Source organism: Corythoichthys intestinalis, chromosome 1, assembly GCF_030265065.1.
Source record: "Corythoichthys intestinalis isolate RoL2023-P3 chromosome 1, ASM3026506v1, whole genome shotgun sequence".
In the NCBI taxonomy this organism is placed as follows: domain Eukaryota; kingdom Metazoa; phylum Chordata; class Actinopteri; order Syngnathiformes; family Syngnathidae; genus Corythoichthys; species Corythoichthys intestinalis.
This window is the reverse complement of record NC_080395.1, coordinates 69,173,332-69,201,226: the sequence shown is the minus strand read 5'-3', so window position 1 is coordinate 69,201,226 and position 27,895 is coordinate 69,173,332. Positions and strand designations below refer to the sequence as shown.

Below are 27,895 nucleotides of genomic sequence, written 5' to 3'. Positions count from 1 at the left end.
ACCGTAGAATGCCTGTGACTATTTAATTAAAACAGCTAGGGACCTTTATTAAATTGTGAATATTAAAAAAAAAATCAGATATCAGGTGGATAGTAAGGCGTTACATTTACTGGATGGATTTTTTTGGCCCGATCTAACTCCTAGCGTCGTGTAATTTAGCATACCGTACACCTATTCAGCCTGTTGTTCTTTATTGTATTTTAAATTACCTTTCAAGATGACGTCTGTTCTTGCTGCTGGATTCTGTCAAATAAATTTCCCACATAAAAAATCAAATAAAAAATGCAACTTATACTCCGGTGCGACTTATATATGTTTTTTTTTTTCATTTTCATTGTGCATTTTTTGGCTGGTGCGACTTATACTCAGGTGCGACGTATAGTACGAAAAATACGGTAGATTTCAAATTTACTACAAATAATTTTGCCTTTTGCAGTTGAGTTTCACATTGGTTCATTTCATTTCACACGTTTTTTGTTTTCATGTCCACACTCTTATTTTGTCGCATCCTTGCATCACATACTATTTCCATACTGTTTCCAATTTTTTTTTTTACCATTGACTTCAATGGCGCTGAGTGGCATTATTCACTAAAAACCCTGAAAAAACATGATTTGGAAATACTGCATCCTTCTGCCATCTCGACATGGGAAGACAACATAAAGAAGTGGCCGAAGATGACCACAAGAAAATATCGTATTTTATTGACTCTACGGCAGTGGATGAAAACGCCTTGTGGAAGCTCCGAGGCACTCCAATACCTGCACAGCTACATATGTCATACACTAACACGGGAATTTTGTCTTCATGAAGGCAAATGTAGAACCAAGCCAGTGCCTCAATGCTCCGAAACGTATGTGGTCCAATAATACGAAACCTAAAATCTGGCATATGAAACGACTTGTTGCCTTTGCTATTGATATTACTGTGATGATTGTAATTATGATCTTTAATATTATTTGCTACAACTACTTCTGCTAGCCTGTTGCTAATCAGTACGTGTTGGATGGCACGCATAAAAGCAAGTGTTACAAATTTTTGTTCCTTTGTTCACAGGTGGACAACGCTTTCAGGCAAGGGAATATAAACTGATGTGCATCACAGAAACTTTAAAGATATGCACGAACAGGTATTACCAAGGACGGCGGGATAAAGCCCGTCTGGATGCCGCCGATGATCTCAGTGATGTCGGGTGAAAATTTGGAGAAGCTCCCTTAAGCTCTGCTATCTGATAACACATTCCTCGTATGCTCAAACTTCGTTTATATTTTTCTTATCATTTTATATATTGTGATTTATTGACCTGTTTTGCACATGCACCAATTGTTTTAAATAAAACATGAAATGGAATCATGTTGTACAAATGTTTTATTGCGATCAATGTCTGCAATAAAAAAGAATGACATACTATTTTTGTTTGTATGATATGTACATACTTTGTAGTATTTCCTTGTAACAACAAAATCCGTGTCAGCCCTTCTGCATTCGGCAAATGTAATATAATTTGTAATTTCACCTTATTTTGGTCACTCGAGTAGCCACCGTATCAATCTATACCTCACGTCAACACAGGCTGACAGGTTGTTATAATTTTTTCCACGAATGATCAACGAAGTGATAAGAACAATCATCCAATCTCATCTACGTCTCATCTAGGTCGCGCTGAATCCATTTTTGAAGATTCCGTGGATTCCTTTCGCAGTTTTACCGTCGTCAACACACTACTAACGTCAACCGCAACTTATGAGTTTTTTTTCTAAACCGGAAGTTCGAGGCAGACACATTCTCCAAGATGGCCCTGCCCATATTTCGCTCAGGAAACTTGTCTATTATTTTCTCGAAGTGGAATGAAGACTGTAAATTGAGGGCAAACCAGTCCAAACCCTGGTCTAAAACGCGATTTTGCCAAGATTTAGTCAGCGTTTGAAATAAGGCTTTGCGTTTTTTAACCTTCACCAAACCCCAGTTATGAACCACTGCACTAGAAACACATGTGACCCCTAGGTAGAAAGTCTCTACCTGAATATAGCGTCCAGACTTGATACCAGCCTCCAGGACTTTAGCCGGCAGGTGGTCCGTAAACTCTTTTTCCGTGCACTCACTCTCTTTCTCCTGCAGAGCCTGGCAAATGGAGCTGTACAAATCATGAGCTGCCCGTAGTGCTGACCAGAAGTTTTGTAAATATTCCTAGAAAATAATGGCAAAGATTAAACAGAGACTAAGAAAACATCAATACCTGTATATCTACATATGTTATAATGTGTTAATAATAACTGCTGTACTATTTCAATACGTTTCATTGGAACACAATATACTTTTCTTTTGTTGATATCATTTGCCATAGTGAGGAATTGTTAAATGTCTTAAAAGTGTTTAAACTTTAAATGTGCTCACAAATTATGATTCCCCCAAATGTTTTATCATTTCGAACTCATCTTACTACATTACCTCTGAGTCAAGACATGTCAGTATAGTTCCTTGACACACATGTACTACAATATGATTTTACATAATTAATTTAGGCATTTTTGGGTGTTTAGGTGTTAAAAAAAAAAAAAAAAAGCAAAAATGCACCACCAACAATAACCAAATTGTTGGGATAAGTTCCTTAAAAAAACACAAAAACAAAAACAGGTGTACCAGTAGCCAAATAATTCCAGTGACAAAGCATTGAAAATGATCCAGTATACTGTATATACAGTACATACAGTAAGTTAATCTAAGTACCCACTAAAAAGGAAAAAAAAATCCGGCTTTTCTCTATGGACACTATAATATACAGGCAGTCCCAGGGTTATGAACAAGTTCCGTTCCTACGCTGCCGACATAACCCAAATTTCCGCGTAAGCCGGAATTAACCTTTTTAAGTACCCCTAAATACCCCTCTAAATATCAAAATAACTACACAGAAACATGTATTACACATAATATGACTAAAATAAAGAAAAAAAACATGATACTGTGAGGTACGTTGTGTTAAATTCCATTATATTGAATTACTATTTGTGCTTTACTCGTGAGTGAGTCTCCTTCCTGAGAGAAAAGAGCTGTGGAAAGAGTAGGGAGGAGAGAGAGGTGGGATATGATGGCTGCTCAGGTGGCAAAAAAAAAAAAACGAGAGGAGTCGGCGCCGAGGGAGAAGCAGCAGCAGCATGAGAACAAGGCCGCAAGGAACTGCAGGACGCTGGCGACGCTGCCGGGAGAAGATGGGATCCTGACTTAAAGAACGGCAATGGGAACTAGGTACTGTTTATGCTACAAAAAAAAAAACTGAGGCAAAATGGCGAACGAGAATCAAACGTCGTAATGTCAAAATCACGTAAGTCGGGTATGTCGTAAGCCGGGGACTACCTGTATATGATTCTTTCATTCATTTGTCATTGTACCGCTTAGCCTGACGCGGGTCGAGGGGGTGCTGGAGCTTATTTCAGCTAACTATGGAGAGGAGGCAGAGTAATAATAATAATAATAATACATACACACTGAACTGGTTGCAAGTCAGTCGCAGGGCATAATGTACCGGTAGATACAGTGGCACCTCTACATATGAATTTTATTCTGTTTCAGTACCCTGTTTGTAAGTCAAAATGGTCATATCTTGAGCGAGATTTTCCCATAAGACTACATTATAATTCAATAGTTTGGGCCCCCCTGCTGAAACTGCTGCCTCCGCAACCCGACTTCAGATAAGCACTTGACTGCGGGGAGCCGGCGCGAGCACTTGACTTTGGGGAGCCGGCGCGGGCACTTGACTGCGGGGGGCCGGCGTGGGCACTTGACTGCAGGGAGCCGGCGCGGGCACTTGGATGTGGGGAGCCGACGCGGGCCCGTGCCGTCCGTAAGACTCGGCGTGCTCATCCACGCCGAGTCTTCCGGAAGGTGTTCGATGGCAGACTGGGTCGCACATCACATGGTGGGATCGAAGGGAGGGTGTAGGAACTACGGCCCTTACCTGGGCGCCCCCGCTGGCCCCGCTGACCACCACGCGGAGGTCCAGGGTAGATGGCCAAACGGAAACCCAGGTAAGGGTCCAGGGAAAAAGGCTGGGAAAGGGATGTGGAATGATTGAGGCGTGACAAAAACTGAGAGGGTGAAGAAAAGAGCATGGAATCCAAATCAGGGTCAGATTAGAGGCGGTCACATAAATTGTGATCCTCCTCAAAGTCTGAAAAATCAGAGTCCAAAAATATATGCCGAGGGAAAACAAAATCGGGGGAACGGGCGGACAGCCGTTGGCGAGCATGCTGGTGCCGGGGTTTTCCCGCTATTTCCACTAGTGGTTGCATCATAAGCCACGTTTACATGCTGACTTTTATTCATACCGATTCAAATAATTCCGAATGGAAATTTCAGATCAGCTGTTTACATGTCACTTCATCTATTCCGATCCAGCGTTTACATGTGTCTGCCTTTATTCCGAAAGGACGTTTGACAACTGCCGTCCGACATGCGCAGATTAATCAAAACAAAGCAGCACGTTGCAAAACATGGAGATCGATCGTCAGATCAGCTGCTGTTTTAACTTTTCGAGTGGAAACAAAACTTCAAAATGACACGCCGTTCATTTAAAAAGTTGTGTGGGCTGGTGGAGGGATTCATGGATATAAACTTTCCGCTGGACTCCAATTAGGTGCGCTGTGCGTGTGCTTGGAAGCCATGTTGCAAATGACATTACTTACGTCACCAAGTGACGTCACCACGTCAGTACGGAGCATGTGCAGAAAGAACGCAACCAGACACCATTCCGCTTCCCTGTTTACATGATATAATCTTACTTCTAATCGGTTTGGGAAAAGGAATATCCCACCCCTGTGAAACGGAATGAAATTCCATTCGGTTTGGGCCTGTTCATTCCGAATGAGGTGTTTATATGGAACACATTCATTCGGTTTGAACATCTAAACCGATTGCATTTGGAATATTTGGCTCCATGTAAACGTGGCTATTCTGTCAGGAAACAGGCAGGCAGGTAGTGTGTGGACCCAAATGCAGGGAAAGGAGGCGAGGCAGATTGACGGTGCGAAAATGATTTAATTACGGCAAGCAAAAAACAAAGTACCAACAAATAATGACGAGATCCCAAAAAACACAGCAGCAAACAAAACTCAGGTTACTAACAAAAGGCTGGGTATCAAAAACTTACTGAGGGGAACACGAGAGCTTGGAGAAAACTGGCGAGAACAGGTTCGGACGTACACATGGACATTGACAATGACGCAACAAGGAGTGAAAAGAAACTGGGAGCTTATATACACACACACACACAGGCAAGGGGTAACGAGGTAACGACACAACGAGGAACAGGTGAGCACAGGAGGATGCAGATTGGAGGACACACTAGGAGGATGCACAACAGGTGAAATCAATGGGCAATCACAGGGACAAGTTACACTCGGAGAAAACCAACACAATTACTTACAGAGTAAATACCTAAGGCTACGTTCATACTGCAGATCTCAATGCACAAATCCAATTTTTTGTCATCTGTTTTTTTGGCGTGCCCGTTCAGACTGCCTTTGTCCATTGAGATCGTTCAAGTATTGCGCATGTGCACTAATTCGCTAACACGCGCTGAGCAAGAAGACCTGCATGCGCAGAAGCCTCAAAACAAATGACAACACATACTGGCTGTCATCGGCCGATCATATTTTAATTTCCAAAAGAGGACACAAATAACAGACACAAATGATCACCGTTTAGGCTTATATTCAAAGTTTCTGTGAATCGATAGCATGCACGCACTGTCCGTGCATGTCACACACACGTACGGGCAGTTTGCCCGGACTCTCGGCCGTGTAAGCAATCTTGAAATATTGCTCATATAGAGCAGAGAGAAAAACGATCATTTTCAGGCTTATCCTCAACCCATTTTTATTTTTTTATGACTGTTGCCAAGCTTAACCATTCCCCAAAAGCCATGTTCAAGGCAAGCTAGGCGCTAACGGACAGCTGCACCGCTATAGTATCGCGCCGTCTCTCTCGCTCTTTGATGACATAATTGCTGCATGAATTCCGATTTGGGAGACTTACCAGTTCAGACCACCGCGATGTTCTGGAAAAATGTGGCGAATACGAAAGTGACCCAGATCGGATTTTAAATGGTCCACTTCTATGCGACTTGTCCCGTTCAGACCGTCAAGTTCTGACTCACTCGAGTCCTCACTCGAGTCGGAAAAACACGAAAAAATTGGATTCATGCGTTAAGGCCTGTAGTATGAACGAAGCCTAAGTTGCACTAAGTTGTTGCTCAGTGTCAGTGAGTCAGCTGTGCTACAGGATAGCATGGAGGAGGTGAAACTCCGGAACTTTTACCCCCCCATCATAGAAAACGAAATCGCTGGTATGGTAATACGTCAGCTGCAGAAAAGTTACAGAGGGCCGCGACTTAGAAGAGGAGGGCCAACCGACACGTAAAACATGTTTGCCGAGGGTGGTTGCTGAGGAGACAATACCTCCAATATGATTTTGCATTTGTAAGAAATTAAAGGTTAGTAAACACTGTCATGAACATTTCCCACCAGCTACGAGAGTTAACTCCAGTGTGTTTAGTGTGTCTAGCGGTGGTAAAATGTGGTGTTTTTTTTTCTCTCTGGCAACTGTCTGTATTAATAAATGTGTGTATAATGTAAACAGAACACGATTAATTCGATAATTCATACACACATGCTTTTTGTGGAAAATAATTCAATTATTTTTGTTCTGATGGTAATAATGTTGAGCTGTGGCTGTGGGTTTAGGCTCACCTATAGGACTGCATTTATTTGAGTTTTATTTAGAATATTTTAGTTATTATTATTTTTTAATTTTAATTTTTTTTAAATTTTAACTAAACATTAGACTTTTTAACTAATCATTAGACTTATGTTCCAATTTGCTAAAATGGTTTGAAAAATAAAAGTCCTGTTCAATGGAAAAGTTTTTTTTTTTTTTTTTTTTTTTTTTTTTTTTTAAACCCATGCACATGCAGATATGTCAAAGTAACACATTTTCACAAAGCTGTAATGGCAATACTGTGATACCGTGAAATCGTGGTATTTTTGCTTTAGGTTATCATACCGTCAGAATCTCATACCGGCACATGCCTGGTCTTGAGTACAATGGAAGTGCAGGCCTCCAGACTAACACTATTTACTAGAAGCACAGTGGCCCCTAACATTTTAGGACCGCTGTAACGCATGGCAGGTAGGATGCGTGCATAAAACTAACAAAATAAGGGTGCATGCTTCCTGTGATGCACTTTTATTAAACAAAAAAAAAACAAATCACCTTGACCACTCGTTACTCGGGAGTACAACGGTCCGCTCACACACGGTCACATATGAACTACTAACGACTAAAAGAGACCAGTAACAGAAAAAGAAAGCCATTCAATATAAATAAAGCGACGCCACCACGTGGTGGATGTTGCGAGGAACACCATTTAAAGAGGGGACCGTTACAGCGCGGGCAGAAGATTGAGGGGCGCACATTGTAAATTGTCATCAACAAATTTTCCTGTAATTTTCACTGTTTATTTTATTCCCTATCAGTTTTGAGATCAACCAGTATTCTGCTTACAAATTTGGTTAACATGGGAATATTTTTTTAGGAAGACTTAGTTGTAACATGGATGCAGAGTGTCCCAATCATGATAAAACATATATATGAGACAGAAGTTTAAAAAGCACAATCTACAGATAGTCATGTTTTTAAGGCAGGGGTCGGGAACCTTTTTGTTTTGTGAGCACTGCTTCTTTCGTGAACGCATTTGAATAACTCACACGGGAGGGAGAGCGCGGTTAATCTCTGGTTTCACAAACAGTCGCAATTGAAATAAATCTTGAGAAAACAACAAAGAAAGTCTAACATTGTTACTTGTGATGTTACAATCGTTGCGCAATTACCAATTGGAAAATAACAAATAAAAACGGTGTGGCGCCGCTTATATTTCCTGGAAGTGGAAACCACGCAAGACAACCAGGGGGACGTGTGTGTAACAGTGGCCGAGACAAGTGGAGCTTCTCCAGGCACCCGTTTAATGAATGGCGGCAATTTTGACAGTTTAAAAAGTCTCGAAAGTGAAAGCGATTGCGTACCTGCATGACTTCGGGTACCACGCAGTTCCCTTTAGTGGTTTAATTTTCCCCTATGCATTTCATATATACTCCAGTTCGCTCAGCATCGAGTTGGGAGGGGTCGACCCTGCCGCTGGCCGAGCGGCGACCGCTTCACACATCGTCCACTTTCTTTTTCTTCTGTTGCATTTTCCCTTGGCAAACCAGCTCGTTACATTACTGCCAAGTTGCCAACTAGTGGATTTCACAGTGAGGGATTTTGTCAGCAACAAAACAAAAAAACTCGTAATGTTACTGGTCGTGCATGTAGAAAAAATACTGGCACCGGCCATAATTTTAGTTGCAATAAGAGACCATTTGGTCGCAGTCTGGAGCCTCGAAGTTTCACTGCAAAAGTGCCCAATGTATTACTGCTGCAACGTGGGAGTACACATACACAAGATTACCATACCTGCACAGAAATGACGTATACTCCAGAGTGGAGGTTGCTATACTGAGCAATGACGTCTCGGTCCTCTGTGATCATCACTACATCCATTAGACCAGTACTTCTCAAATAGTGGGGCAAGCCCCCCCAGGGGGGCGCAGAGTGATGCTGGGGGTGGCGCATGTGACCTGGGGGAACATACTTTTTTGCTGAACTAGAATAAAGTGTAATTGTACATCTGCTGAGTGGGTGGCAGTGGCGCTCTATTTTCAGCATGGGCACAGTATTTTTGAACCAAACGAGAGCACACAGCAAAGAGCACTGGAGATATGAAAAGCTTAGTCAAAAAAATATGACGAAGCGTATGTAGCATTTGGCTTTTGACTCATAGTACAGTGGGAGACAAGAAAAGACCAGTCTGTTTACTTTGTCTAAAAATGTTTGCAGCGGACAGCAGGAATTGTTTTTTTTCTCAGCGAAAAGGTGCCGAATATTGCCAACAATCGTCCCGCTTTGTCAGTGTTACATCAGCAAACCAGCGAGCACTGTCAGCATCACATAAGGTGGCATACCAAGTTGCTCAGTGCAAAATAACACAACACCACAGCAAAGGAGCTGATACTGCCTGCAGCAAAAATATAAACTGTCTCTCTGTCCAATATGGGGGGGGGGGGGGGGGGGGGCGGAACGTTTACGTCTTTCTATGGGGGGGCGTAACAGAAAATAATTGAGAAGCACTGCATTCGACCAGCTAGGTGGTTGTAGTACCACACTGCTGCAGAGTACACACACCTGTACACATAAACATAAAAAAATCATTAATATGTTGTGCCATTTGTGGAATTATGTGCACACAAATTTTCATTGTATTTAATTATACCACTTTTCTCAATGGTTGCATTGCACCCATACATTTTCTATAGCACTTTCTATAGCACAGACTGTTCAATCATAGGTAATGTTATATGTTTTCGGAGTTTTAGAATGCCAATTGACCAAAAATTCAAGTTTTAGGAGTTGTAGGATCTTTTCAACTGAGCAAACTATGGCATAAAGAACCAGAAATTGCAAAGGGTACATGCACAATTTACTTTCTGTGTTTATTCAAACAATACTATCCCTACATGATAGCCATCCAAAAGGGTTAATGCAGCAGTGGTTTGAAACAAACAATGTCAGACAAACCAGTTTTTTGTACATCAAGTTTCAACACAAAATAAAGTTGCAAACAAAAAAAAACCTTTGAACGTTCTTAATTCTATAAACACTATAAAATGAGCTATCTCACCTGTGAATTTCTTGCCTTTTTCGCAGTCTCTCGACATTTTCTCTGTGTTCTGCAATGTTTGTTTCAGTGTCATTTACTAAGGCTAAGTTCAAACCACAGGTCTAATACACAATTCCGATTTTTTGTCATATCAGATTTTTGGGCGTGCCCGTCCAGACGGCCTTTGTCCATTGAGCCCGTTCAAGTACTACGCACGCACACTAATTCACAGTCCGACACACACTGAGCAAACTGACCCGAATGCGCAGAAGCATTAAAATCAAATGACCACACATGATGGCTCAACGTCATTCTTGGGTGATCATATTTTGATTTCCAAAAAGCAGACACAAATAACAGACATAAATGTTTCCATATGGCAGACATTAATCTACAGTTAGCTCCCACGAGAGCTAATCCTAATCCTAAACCTTCTCCTACGGGCACTGTACGATACTTTGTAGTGTAAAATGTAGATTTTTGTGTTTTTTGGCAATATCCTTGTACCGCTGGATTATTTTGTTGCTTTATAGCCCTTAAAAAGTAATTATAAAAAATATTTTTAAAACCCTCGTCTTCTTTACCTGATTCCAATCTTCTAAATATGATGTGATCAGGTCCGACTACCAATCACCTGATCAAATCTGGGACATCCCTTATAAAAATGCTTCAGCAGTAACTCACCTGGTCTGCCACTGCTCTTGACTCTCCCCAATCTCCCGCAGACAGAAGGAAAATTCTTGAAATTCATTGGCAAACAGAACACAGTCATGCCGGGGGTCCTTAAGCAGGTTTCGCAGGCGGTTATATTGTCTGCTTGGAGAAATATTCACAACAGAGAAAAAGAAAAGGGTGAACACACAAGCGATAACACAAAGGAAATAAGCATGACTTCTTGGTAAAAAAAAAACATTAGGAGGTCACGGAGCATGGTTCAGGGGATTGAGCACATCAAAAAACTGGAAGAGTTGGAAATGTCTTCAAGGACCAAGATCAAGATACAGAGCAGAGATTAATAACTGTGCAGTAGTCCACTTCATACTGAAACATTATGAAAATGAGTTGTGGACTTCCCATCATCATTGGGTAAATGAAGCAACACAATGTAAATGAGCTATACATTGATGCAAAGCATTCAGTATTTTGGTTAATGTCTTATGTCTGTGGAGCAATATTAACTTAGCAAAGAAACTATGAAAAAACAAAAATAAAACAGTAAAAAAAAAACAAAAAAAAACTGCAGTCCCACTCGATTGATCATTGAGCAATTGATTGTGCACTGAAATTTAAATTTTACTGGTAGTGGCAATATAAACGGACAATTGCATGAGTCTTTCTGATTCGGGTCACAAGAAAGTGGATCACAAGTTTATCAAACAGAGTCAAATGGGGTCAAGTGTCAAGATTTTGGAGTTGAGGCAAGCCGAGTAAAATGTTTTTCAAGCCGAGTCGCACCAAGTCACAATTTGACTGTGTCAAGTACAGTAATAAAAACAACAACAAAAATCTTTGAGTAGTGAGCTGAGCTGAGTAGTCTTCACTATATTTCTCACAGTTTAATTAACATTAACACTGTAGAAAACATACAGAAGGACACTTCTCCTAAGCAGCTTCCTACTAAGGTTAGCAAGTTCATAGTAATGTAATGGTAATGCTTAACAGTGATGCCGGCCTGATGTGCCAAAAAATGTCCCCCCCGCGTGAAATGTCCCCCCTGATGGGAACGCTTATTTATAACGCTTTATTGAGGTGAAAACATCAAATGTTTTCATGGATGCATTACAGTAATGGATTTACAATTGTTAAATCAGTCTGTCTCTGGTCCTGTCCGCCTCCCTGGACCGCGGCGGCCGCCGCTGCCCCCCTGCCAGCAGGGTCGTCGACGGGGCCTCTTGGGGCCCGCGGGGCCTTGGCTGGGGCTTGCTGTCCCTTGCCGGTGGGGTGGACGTCCCCTGGTCGCCGGCGCTTGGCGTGGCGCCTGCTCGGAGTGCGGGGTGGGTGCTCGGTGGGGGGGGTTGGGGGGGGGGGGTTCGCGGAGGCGCCGTGGGTGATCTGGGGCTTGGATTGATCGAGGCCCTGACGCTTCTCCCGCCCTGCGGCCGGTGGATCTTGTGGACGGGGCCACACCCGCGGAGAGTTGGGACGGGGCTTTACAGTCCCGGCCCAGCTCCCCCCTGTTTTTAATGCACCACACACCAAGGTTGTGGGATGGTTGGGACCTGTGGGGGGGTACCTCACGGTTGCCTCCTCACAACAGGCCCCGGCATCCCTGCACCTTTTTTAAACGCACCACACACATCATACTCCACAGGAGAGCTCCGGCAAAGGGCAGTGGGACGGGCGGCTGGGCAGAAACTCCATGCTGCGGTCCCACTGCCCCAAGCCAAGCTCTCCTATTTTAATGCATACATTGCACTACCCTCCCCTCACAATCCCATCACGGTGCTGGATGATGGCTGCCAGCCGGGAACCTGGCAGCCACAGTAATAGGGTGGTAGGTGGGTCCCACACTCTTTCCTTATGGCGTGGCTCCTGGGGTGTGGCCTCCCCTCTGCTTGGGCTGCCGGTGGGTTGGGGGGTCGGGGCTCCGATCTTGCATCGCCCCGTGGCAGTTCTTTGGTGTTCTCCTGCCTCCGCCTTCCCCTCTCTTTTCTGACTGGACATCCGCCCTGCGCTCTGCCGCGGGTCGCTGGCTGGGCGCCGGTGTATCAGCGGGGTGTTGCCTGCACCAGCGGGGTACCCTGCCCTGCCTTGGGCTTAGTGGGCCGCTGGAGGTCCCGTGGCGTGCCGTGCAGGTTGGGGGGCAAGGGCTGTGGCTCGTGGCCCGGCTGGGCGGGCGGGGGTGGGGGTAGACGTGGGGTTGGTGGTGCGTCCCTCCCTGGCATCCCTGAAGGCCGGTTGATGGGTCCCGGGGGGGGGGGGGGGGGGGTGATGGCTCCTTTGCTGGGCTGCGGGAGGAGGGATGGGCTGCGCTTGACCCCACCACCCAACCGGCCGCCCTCCCTCCCCGGGCTGGCTGGGTGGGGGCTGTGGCCCTGGGTTGGCGCGGCTTCTCCGCCCGTCTGCGTGGCTGTCGCACGCCTGGTGGGGCTCGCGTGCAGCTGGATGTGGTAGGGCATGCTCGGGTTGGGGGTCCTGGTGCCGGGATTGGCGATGGGGCGGTGTAGGGTTGGTCGCCAACGGGCTTACATGCATAAGAGATTCACACGATTACTGGGTTCTAGATCACAGAACTGATTTGTGTACACTCTACCTCTTTCAATCACTTAGCTTATAGACACCCCCACCTACGTCCCCCTTTCACTTTATTTTCACTTTCACTTTTCATTTTCGTAACAAATCGTGGACTGGGCCACATAACCATCTTTGAACAGATATGTATTAGTCTACATGTTTTCACGACCATATCCCAATGACAATCACACAGATATGACATTTATTAGCTCAAGCAGAGTAAAATAATACATATTCACAGTACAAGAAAATCGTTTCCATGTCCATCGATTGGTAAGAAAAAGCTGTTTGTACGAGTGACGTGTGGGTGCTCTATAATAAAATAAATAAAATAAGCGCTCAATAAAGCGTTATATATAAGCGTTCCCGTCAAGGGGGACATTTCACGCGGGGCGGCTATTTTTCGGCACAACACCGGTCTGACTCTCAGTCGCAAAATTAGTGGCACGTGTTCCATCTGCGTAACAATGACTTTTTACATTACTCAATACTTACAGACCACAGTGGCTGCTGGCCGAAAAGACTTTTTATATCCCTCCTCTTCGAAGCGGGTGGAGGAGGCGGCATGTAGACATGTCAAGTAGATAATTCTGTACTGTGGGAACGTGCGCGCGTGTGTGTGGAGGGGGTGGGGGGCAGGGGGTGAACTCATCAGCCAATCAAAGGTGCGTTTGAGGAAAAAAAATGGATTGGCTCATTCGCCAAGTGAAAAAGGGCTAAATATAAGTCTGAACATAATGAAAATAATTCACTTAATAATGGTAGGGTCAATTCAATCGTTACAACATATGGGAAGACGATCTAAATGACCTATATAACTGAACACATTGTATAATCAAATAAGGTTGCTTAAAAGTTGGTGGGGACAATTTGAGCATCCTGAAAAGTAGGTAGTGGTTTGTCCCAACCGTCCTATGCAAACCTGCGCCCTTGGTTCGGATACTTTTTCATACCACTGCACAGTATTGTGCAGGCCTAATTATGCATGCATTAGAGTCAGCTACAGTTTTGATACGATCTGCTGAATATTTAGAATTCCATACTGGATTCCAAAAACGCTGGGAGTAGACATTTGCTGATTACCAGTTTCAAGGCATAGAGTGGTATGAAAACGTCAAGCTTTCAAAACCGCAAAAATTTTCCGTCATAATGTCCCTAACGTATTAGCGAATTTTTATGTCATGCTCAACTCTTCCACACCGGTTGTTGCTCAGTGTGAGTGAGTCAGCTGTGCTACACGATGGCCGGAGGAGGTGAAACTTCTGAACTATTTTCCCCCAATCGAAGAAAACGAAATCGCTGGTATGGGAATGCTTCGGCTACAGAAAAGTTACAGACGGCCGAGGCTCAGATAAAGAGCGCCAACTGACATGTTAAACATGTTTGCGGAGGGTGGCTGCCGAGGAGGCAATTACTCCAATATGATTTTACATTCATACAAAATTAAAGGTTAGTGAACACTAGGGATGCAACAATACAGTTAAGTCACGGTTCGGTACGATTTTCGATACGGGGGACACGATTTTCGATTAAATACATTTAATGCTCTGAAAAAAAATAACACTTGTATTTTTTGTTTCAATGTTTTTTTATTTTGCTAACAAGCAAAAATAACATTGCCATCATACAAACATGCATTTTAGTGCATAATATTTGTGCGCTTACATCTTACTGATCTGAAGAAATTTTGTATAAAAGTGCTGAGAACAATCTTTACTACTGTTTGTAAAGTGAGGTGGGGCACACTGTTGATTGATACAGCTCTCTTAGCAGCTAGGTTTACTACATGAGCAAAACATCCTATTTGTGGTCCGAGTCCATCTGTGTCTCGTACGGAATTAAAAATATTTGCAGCATTATCTATAGTCACTGGTATGGATTGATTTGGCCTGCTTAGCTTCCATTCAGTCATGGCAGTTTATGATTCATCGATGTAGTATGTGGACTACGTGTCCCATAGTCATTCTGGGCTCACATAGCCAATGGCATGGGATCTAACGTAGCACATCTAGTTTGCTATTCGATTATATTTAATGTGTGTGCGCGAGTGTTGTCGGAGCGAGCATTAAAAAAGTTAATAAACGCCACAGAAGTCACGTCTGTTCATTACTGCACAACACCAGCATATGACAATCGACTTTCATAAACAGGACGAGTTTGACAACAGCGCTCTTAATTTGCCACTCATTGTTCATCATGTCCATCCTGCTGTCTGTTGTCAAAGCGAGGTTGTTCGTAGCAGCCAAGTCAGTAACAATGTTTTGGCGGACTTCGTTGTAAATATCCGCGAAGACAGTCTTTGTGAAATATGTACCAGAGACTGTCACATAGCGGATCTGTACGATGCTGAAGCCGCCTCCTCAAACTTCTGTCTTTCCTCGCTAGCCATGATTGTTACCTCAACCACAAACAAATGCAGCGTGCTTCACTCTGCCCTACACGCAGTTTGGGGGAGGAGAGGAGGACGGCTCTCGCGGGGAAGAGCTCAAGAGTTTTTCAAGGCACAGCCCTCAGTTTTCGATGCACCCTGGGCAAATTAGCGAGCGCACACAAGAAAAATTCAGAAAATAAATTTTGGGAGCTATTTATTTGCATTGAATATTTTTGGGTATTGAATCAAAGAGGGCGTATCGAACAGTTCAGTATAAAACCAAATATTGTTGCATCTTTAGTGGACACTGTCATAAAAGTTTTCCACAAGCTGAGAGAGTTTACTCCAGGGTGTTTAGTGTGCCTAGTGGTGGTAAAACGTGGTGTTTTTTTCTCTCTGGCAACTCTGTGTATATATGTAAACATGATACGAGTCATACATATGTGCTTTTTATGTCATACCACCACATGCATAGTTGTGAGACGATCCAAATGTGACTAAAAACTGAATGCAATGATGTGGAAGTGGCAAATTTCAATACTATATTCAAAATAGAACATAGATGAAAGATCTAAATTTAAACATGAAAAAAATGTCTATTTTAAGGGAAAAATACAGTCACCTCCAAAAGTATTAAACAGCAAGTTCAATTCCTTTGTTTTATACTGAAGACATTTGGGTTTCAAATAAAAAGATGAATATGACACAAAAATTCTGAATTCCAGCTTTTATTTTGTGTTGTGGTTGTTTTTTTTTTTTTATTATGATGGGTTTACAGCCCAGGAAAGATGACTTTTTCTTTGAATCCACCCACTTTTCAAGTGAGCAAATATATTGGAACATGTCACTGATAGGTATTTTCTAGTTTCCAAGGTATTACTGATGGATTGCAGAGATATTAAATAGATCGTAGTTTTGGCTTTCATCTGTGAAAACGGCATTTTCTGTTCAGAGAACATGAAGACAATAGAGCCTTCTATGGGAGAAAAGCAAACCATTATAAAGCTGAGAAAAGAGGGAAAATCGATCAGCGCTATTGCACAAACATTAGCCATAGCCACTACAACAATTTGGAATGTTTTGAGAAAGAAAAATGCATTTAGTGCAGACATTTTAATTTTTTTGACAAGTTCCATGGGAACTTTAACTTGAAGGAAAAAAGGTTTGATTAAAAAGGGAAACAACTTCGTTAAAACTAAGTGCACCCGTCTTGTTTTAATAGAGCTCAAGTTCAAAGTACTAGAAACCTGTAATTCCTGACACAGTATGGCATCAGCATTAACTATACTATATCCACCTAAAATTGTAACAAGTTCATCATAATAGTGATGCAATATTTTAGAACAGTGAAGTAAGCAGAAATGTTCAACAAATTGGAATGAAACCAGTCATGTGGGACTCCTTATTTCTACAATATTCATCAAGCTAGTCAACAACACTCCTGGATGTTTGTGTTGGAGTGAGGCATTTCTAGTCACAGGCCACTTCTCATTTAGCTTCATCAGCAGAGCTTTGATTTAATGAGGCTGACAGCGGTCAACTCTTATACAAGGTATGTGTGTTGGCCTTGTACCTGAAGCTCAGATATTCTTCAGTCATTGCTGGAGAACTACCGTAGTTATGTCATCTAGCAACCAGTTTACCTAAACATTCATCTGCTATAACAGTATATTTTCATGTAATTCATGAAGAAAACATGCGTGTTAAAAAGAAAATCAAAGGATCGTTCCAGTCAGAATAGAGAATAGAGAGTGAACAGACTGCAAGGGCTTTATCTTCAAAAGACCTCATTGGACAGTGGCAGCTCCTCGGAGAGAAGTAGAGTGTAAGGACAAAACTTACAGTATTTTTTGGACTATGAGCCGCTACTTCTCTCCGTTTGTGCTCTGTGCTTTTTATATAAATCACAATTTCCGAAAAATATGGACTTGTCAGATCTCAAAACACTTTTTTCCCCCTTTTCATCAAAATAGAATAGAATAGAATAGAATAGAATAGAATAGAATAGAATAGAATAGAATAGAATAGAATAGAATACAACTTTATTGTCATTATCAGCAAAACATTATTAATCCATCTTAGATGAGTTCAGGCCCAAAAAAGCAGATTGCTTGATTGTATTTTGGGGGGATTATATGGGTGAAACATGGTAATATAACAAGGGTCGCGGAAATAACAGACATCAAGGAGTGGTCGAGACAGTAACGAAAAAAATAACGAAAAAAATTCAGCGATAGTTATGAGGTGGGTATCTGTGACTTATTTACAGACGCTAAATTTTTCATTGTGACGTAATTTGTTTAAAAGTATAAAATATGCGCGTGGATAATTTTTCAAAGTCGTTTTTTTTTTTTAAACTAAATATTACACATCGATTAATGATTCTAAGCTAAAAATGACAAGACATTTCAAATAATAAATACGTTTACTTACCTTCTTTTTATGGCTAGGTTTAAACAAAAGCGGTTGCGCGACGTCTGTAAACGGGGGTTTCCAGGGTAAAACGGACAAATTAAAACTAGTTTGGGGGTTTATAGCGCCATGAATCTGCTACGGTAGCATATAGACATATTGTTCTCTCAAAAACAGCAGTTCTTTTGTCTTAAAATACAGAAGTTTATTTTAAAGAGGGGTGCAAGAGCAGAAACTGCTTTTTCAGCCTTGTCTGTGTTTTCCGCCATATACATAATATACATATAAATGCGACATTGGATAATTCGTCACGGCACACCTGACGATCTCTCACTAGTGTGGCGCTGCACACCGGTTGAAAAACACTGATCTAAACAGCTAAACTGCTATGAGTTGAAAAAAGTCAGTGCACGCACCTGCGTCCTTTGCAGTGATGGACAGCTTGGCAGGCTGTCTGAGTGAAGACGATACCCTGCAGCTCTCTGAACTCCAAGATCTCCTGGTAGTCAACCACCACTCCGACATCTGGCACCACATAGTGGGTTAAATCTCCAGGCAACACCTTGCCATCTGAAAAAGGTGGAAGAGGTTCAGATTGACATTTCCCTTTCTATCTTTGCCACTTGATGATTTAGTAGTACGTTGCAATAAAACATTAATTCCATTTTCCATTTTCTTCAAGTTGTCTGAACACCCCACAGCGTAACTATCAGACACACTAAAACATTAAAGTTCTAAAACAATACTTTTTCTAACCCAAAACATATTGGATGGATATATATTGGAATGTTTGTTAAGGTAAATATAAATGCTTGTTTTTAGTGTATATGTTTTCAAATTTCGATTGTTATACTTTGCAGAAATAGCACTGCAGCACGTACGATGTTCCAGAGTTAAACACGCTACTATCAATTTAATGAAATTGGGTTATTCTAGGAACAATCACAATGTAAAGTAATACATTTAACTGTTATGCTGCTCTGCTAAGGCATGAACGTGTGTGTGTGTGTGTGTGTGTGTGTGTGTGTGTGCGCGCGTGTGTGTGTATGAATACAAACATGGTAAACAATACAGGAAGAGGTGTATCATTATGGAGAGTGTTGTTTATGGTTCTTTGTTGGAACGTTGCACACATGTGAGCCCGTTTTTGTTTGTAAATGTGTATAATTGTGTTAATAATAAATAAATAAATAAATAAATAAAAAACATTAGCTCAACTTGGAGGAAGTGCCACGAAATGACGTCACGACGCAATGTGAAAACGTAAGGATGCGTTCACGTAGTAGTGGACATATCTGTGCCAGGCTCAAGTCAGTCGATAAAATAAATACAGAATTTTACTGAAATTTGTGTTATTATTTTATTAGAGAGTTTCCTGAGCGAAACATGGGCGGCGCCATCTTTGACAATTTTTGCTCCGAATTTCCGGTTTAGACAGAACAACATGAAGTGCGGTTGAAGTAAGCAGTCTGATGACAAAGTTAAAACTGCAAAATCAAACCATGAGGAACTCACGGAATCTCCATAAACGGATTCAGCACGATGTTGATGAGACTTGTCTGTGCTCTGCGTGAACTCCTGGAAGCGCTGGCTCGAGCGTATGACGTGGCACTCGCGAGGTTTTCGCCCCTATCGCCATGTTGGAAGCGGGAAGTTCGGTGTCAGAACTCCGGGAAACATAAACAGTGAGGCATTTTGACACAGGTCGCTCTTTAAAAATGGTTGGAAATTATTGTGCGGTAAAGAATTGCAACAACCGATCGAACAGAAAGGAGAATGTACAGATCGACGGAGCCCCATTGAGCTTCTTCCGGATCCCTACATTGAGAAAAGGCGAGGGAAAGCTCATATCTGAACTTACCTAAACGTTGAGGAATGGCATGGGTGGCCTCGATCAGAAGAAAGGACATAACGTTTGATTGTACAGTTACACACAGAGTTTGCTCTATGCACTTCCACTCCGGTAATTTTACACAAATTTTGTTAACTTCATGCCCTAAGTCGGCCTGTTGTCAGCTATAACTACAGCCAAACAAGTAGCTTGCATACATGTGCATTGTCTTCAGAAATGCTTCATAAGACATAATTCCTGTTGTTTCTAAATGAAAAAGCTGTAATATGTTGGCGTGAGAGTATGGCAAAGAATTTGTACACTGGCTACATTTTCTGCAACAAAAATTTTGTACATCTGTGGTCACAGACTGATGTTTTCTTTGTGTTGCTTGTTCTTATATTGTTTACAGGTATGAAATACGAGAGAACCACCCAGATTGGAAACCGTCATTGCGGTTGGGCCACAGTGAAGTGCAGGTGACAGATAAGGCAAGATTTCAGAGGCATCTATGATGCAGACAGGCCTGGCCACCCCCTACTGCTGCCACACGATCCGATTTGGACCAGCCACCCTCTCCTCCTGCAATGCACGCAGGCATGGACCAGCCACCTTGTCATGTTGCCACACAGACAGACATGGACCAGCCACCCTCTCCTCCTGCAATGCATGCACACAGGCATGGACCAGCCACCTTGTCATGTTGCCACACAGACAGACATGGACCAGCCACCCTCTCCTCCTGCAATGCACACAGGCATGGACCAGTCACCAGTCATGTTTCCACACAGACAGACATTGACCAGCCACCAGTCTGTGTGTTGTGTAAACCACGGCAAGACATGATAAACAACTTTTTGGAAGAAAATCGGCTGTTGAAAGAAGACTTGGATGATTATAAGCTCCTTATACTATAAGAGAGTAATTTGTGTTGTACGTAACAAGTACAAGATTTTGCTATCGGTTGTGCCTATCAGCATGCTACTTCGCTTGGGAGGGGAAAATCTGACAATGTTAGATTGAATAGTAACTGTTTGCTGTGCCTTAACCCTTGAGAGTCGAAGGACGCGCCGGCGCGTCCTCAGCGCACGTCGTCTTTGAAGCGCCCTCACGTTTTAAATACGTCACCCACATGCCGTTGGTTGGTCTCGTTTTAAAGTGCGGAATTTGCGGTTTACTCTCGTTATTATTTGAAGTCAATCGACCAATTAAAACGTGAGATATTGTCATTTAAGTTTTATAGTTTTATTGTCCTCTCAAAAAAACATTAAAACGCTGCATGGATCATTTGTTTGTGTCTATATTTCCATCATTTCTTGTCCTTTTTCAAAACGGAAGCTCCATGAAAAAACCACAAATCAAACGAACCCTTTCGAAGTCACAGTGGACGCACTAAATGCGTTTTTTAAATAAATATAACTGCCATGCGAGGTTCCACCGAACGAGAGGAAGGAGTGTTCTGAAGCAGCGAGGTGGCCAGCCGACGGCCGTTTGGATCGAGCAGCGACTTTGTGTGACTTTGAGAATGAACGGAAAACTAAATTTAGCGCAAGCAATTGTGCTATTTGATCAACTTGAGTAAGAGGATGGTCCAAATTCGTCATCATCGTCTCCTTCGGAAGAGTCCTCGAGTGAAGATAGTGACGTATTTGAACACGTGGGTGACGCCATCGACGAGCAGAGGTAAGCAAACTCACTTTTTTTTTTTTAGGCTGGAAAAAGTTTCTTTTGAAAGTTTCTTTTGATATTGCAAGACAAAGTTAATTTTGATGCAATATAAGTGTGTGTTTGTGTATATAATAATAAAATGTGCATATCAGATCAAAGTCGTACGTGAACTGTGTGTATCCAAGGCAGGAATTTATAATTGTGGTGATCTTCTTTCTATATTAAGATTAGGGATGTAGCACATATTCAGCTATGGTATTCTTTCTATTGTCATACATATAGATTTCCAATACTATTTATTGCTGTATATATTTTTATTTTATACTTTATTATTTTCATAAATACTGACTTTTTTTCATGTACATTTATAGTGACAATGAAAGTAAAGTGAAATGAAAATGAAAGGGTGGAAAGAGGACCAACACCCCATGGAAGTGTGGGCTGTGTGATGTCGCCCTGTTTCGAATTCCAGGACGAAAATGCTTTTCGGAGTGGCATGGCTGAAAAAAATTTAACTTGTTTATTGTAAATATTTTTGAAAATACTTTTTTTCCCCCCAATGTTATACTGTATATATATACATTTTTCCCCACAATCAGAATCAAAAAACGCCTATGCTATACCTGTTGTTTATGTTGAATTGTCAAATATAAGACTATTTATTCTAAATTTTTTTGGTTGAATGTTCATCCTAACATGTTGAATAAATATTACAAAGTTTCAAAACGGTTCATTACGCATGTTTGGTTGTCAATTGGACATCAAAATTAAAAATTTTGACAAAACGATTGTTGCAATTTTTGGTCTTTTTGGGCCCAAAATTATGATTTATAATTGGTCAGTGACGGAAACAACAGTTTGGACATGAAGTTCAAGGTGTCACAAAAAAAGGGACCAAACCAGGCCATCGTAAACAATTCTTTCTTTGAAATATAAAGGCAACTTCAAAGGCATGCAAAATCAGACAAAATAGGCCCAGACCTTAAAGGGTTAACTAATATTTGTAAAAGTGTAGTTTGATGTGCACTTAATCTTTGCCTTTATTGAATAAACACTTGAAAGTACAATCCAAATGACATGGTTTATTTCTATATATTCAACAAAATGCAAGGTTACACAGAAACAAAAGGTCCAAAACACAAAAATAGGTACTTGAGTGAAAATTTTGCAAGTCTTTCAAGTGACGTCAGAGCTTTAACATGCAATATATTGTGTGTACTGTACACCAAAGTCATCCCCAACTGTTACTATGAGTGACATACATTGGTAATATTTGAATAATAGTTAAAAACAGTGCAAAACAGTAAAGAGGATAAGATACACATAAACACTGTTGTGCTAAATGTTAACAATGTACAATGTAAAGGCATGTTTATGTAGTTGTTTACAGTGCAATGTATAAGATCAGACAACGTACGCAAGTACATGGGGCCACAAACAATGCTAAAAATGTAAAAATGGTGGTATTGGAACATATGCTACTATATAAACACGGTTTGCATTTGTAAATACAATAGCATGTTGCATACAGAAAGCAAAATGTCAGTCATTTTTCTCATGATGGGCAAAACCATACTGAATAAGCTGGAGGCATGTCAACAATGGCTACACACAAGTGGAACCATTGGACAGAGCAGCTAGTGTTGTCGCATGCAACCATCTCACCATGCTCATGCGTGTAGGACTCAGCCACACTTGCCATGCATGTGCAGTGTGCTGACAGGACTTGCCCCTCTGGTGCCAGGATAACCCATGGAGTTAATGGTGGCTGACTCTGACGCTGTGAGTGCAACACCTGAGCAGAAACAAAGAGGAAATTTGACATTCAGGGTTAGTAGAGGGTCAAATCAAGATAACAATGGAGTAACCTAATGTTGTGCAATAAGTTTTTCTTTTCAAATATATAAATTGCTTGCAGTGGGCCAACTGAGAAACATTGAGCAAGGTAAATCTGTTTTCTAAAACCGCATTGATTTGTCACTAACAATCACAGCTCAGCACAGCACAAATTCAGATGTTCATGGCAATGAAAATAGTAAACACACATAGCCTACCTTTGCAAGAACGATGGAGTTGCCGTTTGATACGGTCATAATGTGCAGGTCCTGCACCCATCCGCAGCAAAACTGTTCGTAGCTTTGTAGCGATTTGTAATTTCGAAATCGCTGATGAGTTCAGTAACATACACCAAACAATAAATACAGCAGAATGTCCATTTCGCGTAATTGTGGAAGCCCGTCGACATCTTTACTCCATTTTTCTTCGGCTTGCTCGTAAGGGTCAACATTGTTCACATCCTTAAGTTTGATCACATATCTGTTCTTCGCCTTAGGAATGAGTTTGTCTCTTTATCGAACTGGCAAGTTAAAGTTTAATGTCCCGCTAGCCAGACCTGCTTCCAATATGGCTGCGTTGTTGTCAAATCTCACGTAATCCCCATTCTGTGACGTAAACGCTCGAGCCTAATACAATGGAATATTTTGATCAGCGACCAGCTAGTATCTACAATGCGCCAGTGTGGATTTACCTTGCCATACACCTGAAATCAAAACCAGCCGCAGACAATAAGTTATGGATGTGCTTTAAACCTAAGGATTCACCAAAAAGATTGTATGTTTGTTCTAATAACTTCGATGATCATTCTTAGACAAAATTATAACAGCCTGTGCAGCCTATGTTAACGTAAGGTGTAGATTGTTACGCTGGCCCCTTGAGTGACCAAAATGAGGGGAAATTACAAATAATATTAGAGTTGCTGAATGCAGAAGGGCTGACACGTATTTCGTTGTTACAAGGAAATACTAGTACAAGGTATGTAAATATAAACGAAAATAGTTTGTCATTCTTTTTTTATTGCAGATATTGATCGCAATAAAACCTTTGAACAACATGATTCAATTTTTTTTTCTTTTTTTAAACAATTCGTGCTTGTGCAAAACAGGTCAACAAATCACAATTTATAAAATTATTAGAAAAATATTAATGAAGGCGGAGCGTAAGTCCATCATCAAAATAGAACACACGTAGTCTCGATACAGTGCCTTGCAAAAGTATTCGGCCCCCTTGAATCTTGCAACCTTTAGCCACATTTCAGGCTTCAAACATAGAGATATGAAATTTATTTTTTTTGTCAAGAATCAACAACAACCTTCACAGCCGGTGTGGACCACCATCTGACAGCAGGGCCCACCCTCCGCCTGCTCCGCTGTTGAGGTCTTTTCTGGGCCGCGCTTTGTCTGGCACCTCCCCCTCGACCTTACCGCCATGAGTGACCCTACCATAATAAAATAAATAATAGCCCATTTAAATAAAATAAAATGAAATGAGCTAAAACACCTGTAATTAAATAATAAGAATAATACACAGATCCTGCTTACACAATTAAATCTATTAATTTCTGTGTGGCACTTTAACTTGAGAAAATCCACCAATAAAGTTTTTGAAAACCGTTCAAAAATTCATTGAGGCATTTCATTTGTAAAATACATGTTAAAATCTTTGTCAATGGGATTGCTTTTCTCCTTAGGACAGGACTTCTTTTTTCTTCTTTCTTTCAGAAAGAAAGCTGACCAATATGCGGGGTCTGAAAGGCAAATTGTTGTTGGATTATTATCTTTAAATACCCTCTACTTATTGAGCAGAATTCTAGCTTTGTATATGCAACTGTTCCTATTGTTGATAGCACAAAAGTGTGTAATAAACAACACATTTATATTTTGCATTTTATTTTCTTACTGTACCGAAAATGAACTGAACCGTGACCTCAAAACCGAGGAACCTATCGAACCAAGATTTTTGTGTACCGTTACACCCCTATACCTCTGCTGCTTCGGTGGCCTCTCACTGGCTAGCCCCTCCCCTGTGATGCCCACCATCTTGTAGGCCCCGCAGAGGGAATGGCCCACAAAACCTCGGCATCCTACCTTGATGGGCTGGCATCATGCCCGCCAACCATTGCCCCGACACTCTTCCACCAACTCAGAGTACTTTGCCGCCTTTAGCTCGTGTGCTTCCTCCATACGGTATTCCCATGCCATGGTGTTATACTTATATAGCGCTTTTCCACCTAACAAGGCGCTCAAAGCGCTTTACACTATCTCACTATTCACCTACTGGTGACGCAGCACCAGGAGCAACATGGGGTTCAGTATCTTGCTCAAGGATACTTAGGCGAGTTCATCAGGGCGAAGAATCGAACCCACAACCTCTGGGTTGGGGGACAACTACTCTACCACTGAGCCACACCACCCCACACCCCATGCCACTGTTGGCTCCAAGAGGACTATCTGCTTGGATGCTGCTGAAGTGAGAACTATGTCTGTCCTTCTATAGAGCCACTGTGGAAAGTATACGGATATACTGCATCATGGTGTGTGGTATGCTGGGTGCACAGCAGCAGACCGGAGAGCCCTACAGACAGTCATCACCACAGCCCAGAAGATCATCGGCTGCCCTCTGCCCAGTCTTGATAACATCGCCTGCACCCACTACCACGGAAAAGCTGTTAACATTATTAAGGACCCTTCTCATCCTGGCCACCACCTCTTTGACCTGCTGCCCTCTGGCAGACGCTACAGGTGCCACAAAACAAGGACAGCAGGCTGAGAGATAGCTTCTTTCCCAGGGCCATTGGTACCTTAAACACAAAAAACTATGAACTCCTAAGAAACACTTGAACCTGCACATTATTTGGACCACTTTTCTATTTATAGAATGGATTTTTTTGGGGGGGGGGTCTGCAGCTGTTAAAATTAGGACAGCATTGCACTATTTCCATCATGTACATATTTCATTCTAAGTAAGCTATAATTATGCACTTAGATCAGGGGTGTCCAAACTTTTTGCAAAGGGGGCCAGATTTGGTGTGGTGAAAATGTGGGGGGTCGACCTTGGCTGACATCCTTTACATAGAACAATATACAGTATTTAAGCAAATTTTAGCAAGCCATTCTGTGTGTCACATTTACTTACTTACTTACTTACTATAATTTTTTTTAATGAATAATTTCAACGATCTCGCAACTAGCCTTTGTGGTGTTCTCTTTCGACTCTCGGGCTCTTGCAAAATACTGCTGCTGTGAAATTAAACTAGCTTCAAGTTGCTTCAATTTCTCGCTGCGTATCTTCCCTGTAATCTTGTCGTACATGTCAGCGTGTGTTGTTTGGTAATATCGCCTCACATTGAACTCTAAAAACAGCGACTGTCTCTTTGCAAATGAGGCAGACACAAATGTTGCGTATTTTAGTGAAAAAAATAGTCCAATTTCCACCTATCCTTGAAGCATTGGCCGTCGCAGTCAACTTTCTTTTTTTTTGCTGTTGATTGTCGCCATTTCAGAAAATTTGAAGTCAAAGGTCACACGGGGTAATGCTGCTTAGAGTAGTGCTGCCTTTTAGTGGGTAAATGAGGAGCAGCATTTAGACTGTAAGCTACTTAATTTTCTGGTAGCAGTACTGCTGACCAATTTATTGAGTCTGTGTGTGGGCCAGACGTTATTGATCTTATGACAGAGGCTGGGGGCCGGATGAAATTTGACCACGGGCCGCATTTGGCCCCTGGGCCGCACTTTGGACATGTCTGACTTAGATCATATATTTTTCTATTTATTCATTTTATTATTAGTAGTATTATTTTACACTGGAGTGCGACGTCCAATTTCGTTGTTCACAATGTTCTGTTGTTGACGATGACAATAAAGACCTATTCTATTCTATTCTATTCTATTCTATTCTATTCTATTCTATTCTATTCTATTGCACTTATGTAATAGGTTATAATATGATATAATTATCACAGTTCATATAGATAACTTTGTGCTGAGGAAAAAAAACATTGTTTAAAAAATTAAACATCGTAAGTAATTACTCACAATGTTACTCATTACATGAATAGTCTTTGCACCAAATACTTTTTTTTTTTTTTTTTTTTTTTTTTTTTTTTTTACTTGTGCTCGGGTACATTATTTTTTGGATGGATACTTTTACACTTACTCGACTAATATTATTTTGAAGTAATGCTAGTTGAGTCAAATTTTTGGCGACTCTAACCACCCTGCGTGTAAATAGGTCTTTTACTTTTATCGTTGTATTCGTTGATCGTTTAGCTAAGGCCAAACAGCAGAAGAGGTGGGGGTGACTCATCTTGCTAACTCTCTTGCTCTTTGGCAGCACCGGGATGAAGGCTGCAGCAAGCACATCAGCACAGACTGAGCACAAGTTCATATAACTACACAAGCGTTTTATTCAGATGATTTTGTGTTCTCTCGGCGGAAAATATTGACAGAATTAAAAATGTTAATTATTGTTCAAGCTTTTCTTTGAAGTTACGAGAATTAACTACTTTATCAAGGAGGCATCGCAAAGGTAAGCGCTCAAATGCGATATTTCCGGCGGATTTTTCACCCTACATTTGATTTTCATATTAATCTGTAGATCTGCATTTGTTTTGAATCTGTAAAAGTTTAAACTCTATCCTCCCAATTTGTCCCCCCAATCATTTATCTTGGAAACTGTACGTGTCTTACTTGTGTTCTCTTCTTAGCAGTTGAATTTGGCAAGTGTATATTGTTCAGTATTTTCCATTAGCGAATTTGATCCGTAATAAACAAATAGTTATATCTGTATTATCATA

The 27,895-nt window shown here is 41.5% G+C and overlaps 1 protein-coding gene and 1 pseudogene across 5 annotated transcripts in view; one reads left to right on the top strand and one right to left on the bottom strand.

Annotated features, from left to right (window-relative positions):
- The window catches only part of LOC130912435 (DIS3-like exonuclease 1), a 37,638-nt pseudogene extending 12,499 nt beyond the window's left edge, over positions 1–25,139 (bottom strand).
- A 2,304-nt stretch (positions 25,140–27,443) lies between these two features.
- LOC130916860 (multiple epidermal growth factor-like domains protein 11) overlaps positions 27,444–27,895 on the top strand; it is a 345,443-nt gene continuing 344,991 nt past the window's right edge. For all 5 annotated transcript variants that reach the window (XM_057837918.1, XM_057837935.1, XM_057837926.1 and 2 more), the window contains exon 1: positions 27,444–27,627. The gene's annotated coding sequence lies outside the window, so the exon portion shown is untranslated. The remainder of the gene's footprint in view (positions 27,628–27,895) is intronic.